Genomic DNA, 4,180 nt, shown 5'->3' on the forward strand with positions numbered 1-4,180 from the left:
TTCTCAACTCAGTGCTCAAGTCTTTAAAACAAGTTTTAAAACAATTTGTAAATAGAATTCTTAAAATAAGGTTAATGCAGAATTATGGACATGAATAACTCAATTCAAGGTTTACAATAATCATGCATAAAACTCAATATTGGAACTCAAGAACTTTAGAACTGATGGAGTCAATGATACTACTCATCTCAAGAATGCTCGACTCAGAGGGTTCATGCGGAATTATAGGCATGAACTACTTAAATCAAGGACTCAAGGATACCTCTCACCTCAAGACTGCTCGACTCATAGGGTTCATTCGAAATTATGGGAATGAACTATTCAACTCAAGGACTTCACGGGTAACATGTAATAGTCATATGATTAGGAATGAATCTCAAAGACAGAAGGCTTGAATATACCACTTCTCTTAAAGATGCTCAACTCCAAAGTTCATGTTGAATTATGGGCATGAAGCAACTCAACTCTAAGGTCTACATAACCACATGGAAGACGTGTATATGACTCTTCTCATTCTCTCACTTACTTCCTCAAAAATAGTTAAAATTAATAGTTGAATCTCAAAGGATTCACCATTGGACTCAAAAGTTTTCTTGAACTCTACTCTTAACTCTCTCTTGAATGTGAATTATGAATTCAAAATTTATGGTTCATGATATAAAATATGTATTTAATAGTGTATAATCATGAATATATCCTCCTCTCTCTCATTCTCACTTGCTCGAGTCTTGAAACAACGTACTAAAAGTTGTAGAGGACTCCACAAAAAGGATCTAAAGGGACTTTCTTAGAATGTTGAAAAGAATTCTCAAAACTTAACTTTAAACTCTACCTTGAGTTTGATTTATCATTCAAGGTTATAATCATTTTAGGAATGATTTTATGTGTTTAGAAGTATCTTAGGTTAGTTAGAATCGAAAAGGAGTGAAGGTTCACTTTCAACAAATATAAACAGAGCAACTGGAGGCAAACTAGATGGGGCAGGAAACCTTGGACCTATCGCACCAGCTTCTAAAGTTCAGAAGTGGGTTTGGGGAGGTCTAGCAGGTGCATCGCACCAGGCCCCAACCCAAAAAATCTAATGAGTTTTCTTGCTCTTTTTCTCACTCTAATTAGCCTAGAATCGAATGGTTTCTTCCCCTAATAACTTGTATTTGATTTCTTAACTTAATTACACTCTAATCTACTTAAAACTAAACTTGAATTTCTCAACTCCATCTCAACAAATCATTAAAACCCCAATACAACAAGATTTAGAATGAACTTCGAGAACACCTCTCAAGAACTCATCAAGAACTCTAAATATTAAACTTTAAGAATGAAATTTTGCTGAAAATAACATGATTGGCGTGTGGGTAAACTAAACCAACACTGTGGAAGCTTGCATACCTCTTAGGGATCAAACCCATGGAGAAAATTCACGACATCACGCAAGAATTCGACATACGCCTTATCTTCCCCTATTTCTCCTCTTTTCTTTTCCTGACCTCTAAATTAAAACCTAGGTGTATGTTAGGATTATAAAACTGAATCTAATAGTATTTTACCTCTAAAATATTATTAAAAACGAATTAATTCTTGTTGGTTAAGGAAAAGACCAAAATACCCCTCACTATTTTCGGCTAACTTTACTTAACTTGATAGCCTAACTTCAAAAGGTCATATCTCACTCATCCAAACTCGAAACTTAGAAAACTCAGCAACATTGGAAAGATAATTCAAATATATTTCGTAAGATATCTTGTTGTACAACTAAATCATCATGTGCTAGGATTTATGGTCATTTAAATTTGACCCAAAACTCATACTTAGTTTAACTCTCCAAATTTCAGATTTTTGTTATTTCCAATTTAGGTGTTTTTAGAACTCAAGGTGCTACGTCTAGTTACCTGAACTTAATACTAAATAAATATTAAATTCCTTAGCAAAAACTTACTCACTATGAATGAAGGATGAATTGAGTCTAAGTTTGAAAAATTTCCTAAGGTGTTACTATATGTGTTGGAACATGACACCCAGTTTAGTCAGCACAACCATAATTACAACCACACCATAATAAAGAGTACATATAATCACATAATTAAGTATGTAGGTTCATTTCATGTAGTTTTACGCATATAATCATTTCATTAGATTCGATTCATATTTCTCATTCTCATTCAAGCATGCACATACATAGCAATCAACTGGCATATATCACAAAAATATGAAATCAAACCGTCACCTACCCCTAGTTCACAAGGTGAGAATTTTCCTCATAATACACATTACTTCTAGCAACTAGGGAACATGTATAATCCCTCACCCCACCCCCCACCCCCCAATGTCCGAAGGACTACGGATGAATTCTACCCTCAATTAACTATGTACTACGCAGCAAGCACGAATTTACTACTATTCAAGTAAATTAAGCTAGCCTACTTGGACGTCAAGCAGTTGCACGGGATTTTGGCTCCAATCCTTGTTTTTGGATCTCGAGATGGTGGATTTTGGTCGGAAATTTGCAAGTTATCGTCAATCTCATGCTAGAAATCTCTTTCCCCTTCCTTCCCCAAGCCTAGAGCAGTCTTTTAAGTGTTTTTGGGGTAAACTTTACCTCTCTTTGGTGTTTCAATAAAATGAAAAAATTAAGCTCCATGTCATTTAAATTTTGCCCCCAACTATCTCGCTGTGGCACTCCTTGTCACATTGGAGCGCCACAGCCCTAGCGGCATATGTGCCGCTCTAGCGGGATAATGGGCTCAATTCTCCAAACATCTTTCCTTTCCTAAATAACGACGGCTCGAATCGTTACATCACATGAAATAATTATGACATTAAATTATGAATGAATAGTCATCAAACAAATAAGTATCTACAATTTCCCTAAGTAAAATAATTATCTTCCAATTTTAATATAACTTAATTGACAAATTTATTTACGATTGTCTAAGTCACTTTTCATAATAAGTTTTAATTGAAAAGTTGTGACTACTAATAGGAGTACGAAGTAGTTATTTTTTCCACTATATTAGAAGCATGAGTTATAGATTAAGTAGCATCATGACAATTATATGTCATTTAAATTATATTTGAGGGCATTTTAGACTTTTCACCATCAATTAAAGCTACGTATCCTTGAAGTAGCAATTGATTTTCCCACGTATCCTTCACTAATTTCAATCTCTGTCTTTCTTATCTCTCTTCTCTCACCTTTCAAAGAGAATCAATTTCTATGAGGTAAAGAAACAAAAATTTCATTTTCCTCCTTCGTACTAAAAATGACTCTATTTTGAGCACTGGCTAAGATGTCTATTTTCTAATTCTTCATTGGATTTCTTGCACCTATTTCTTGTGCGCTTAATAATTTTGGATCAGGATTTCTTTTATGTGTAGTGATTTTTAATTTAATTGAAAATTTCATGTGGTTTTCAAGGATGAGTTATGATTGATATAATAATGATACAATTGATAACTATTTAGTTGTTGTAACTGGATAAATAGAATTAATAAAAATATTAAGTTATTATAACTCCTATAACTGGGTAGTTTTAGAATTCTATTTAGTAATGATATGGGGCAACACCAGATGTGGAGACATATTGATATAGATAACTTATGCTTATGATCTCTAAAATAGTCATATATATTTTTGTATTTTTGCTTTGTATAACAATAAAATAATTATTGATTTGTGTTTGTTTAATAGTTGAGAGTCCGGTGAGTACTGCCTTTTCATTGATTTTTGTTCATCTCTTTGCTTCTTCGTGATGAGAGGAGACAATATTCAAAAGTCTATTTCATCTGTTGAATGTTAATTAGTACTTTAATTCATTTTCATGTCAATTCTTCTTAGGATATATTCCGTCTATTTTTGCTTAGTTTACTTATTTTTTGTCAATTGATTTTTAGTAGATTTCATCAGTTCACTCCTTAATTGAAATCAAATTTCTACTGCTCGAATGCAATGGCCATACAATGCAAATTATGTGATTGATGCCTTTTGACTAAGTGAGGGCTTTTTAGTATATCAACGAATAAACATTGCTGATTAGATAGGGCGTCATCCATGGCCCAGTGTGCGAAGTACCAGCCACAGAATCTGAAATACCTCGAAAATGTTTGAAATGAATATCAATGAGTACCATGGATGGAAAGACAATCTAATGTTTTTGTCAAATAAATTAACGCTAAAATATGA

At 33.3% G+C, this 4,180-nt stretch overlaps 1 long non-coding RNA gene across 1 annotated transcript; it reads left to right on the plus strand.

Annotated features, from left to right (window-relative positions):
- Nucleotides 1-3,140: 3,140 nt before the first annotated feature.
- LOC109120745 (uncharacterized) lies at nucleotides 3,141-4,180 on the plus strand. The gene is made up of 2 exons (XR_002028157.3): nucleotides 3,141-3,219; nucleotides 3,895-4,180. It is a non-coding gene; the product is annotated as an uncharacterized lncRNA (long non-coding RNA).

Source organism: Solanum lycopersicum, chromosome 7, assembly GCF_036512215.1.
Source record: "Solanum lycopersicum chromosome 7, SLM_r2.1".
NCBI lineage: Eukaryota > Viridiplantae > Streptophyta > Magnoliopsida > Solanales > Solanaceae > Solanum > Solanum lycopersicum.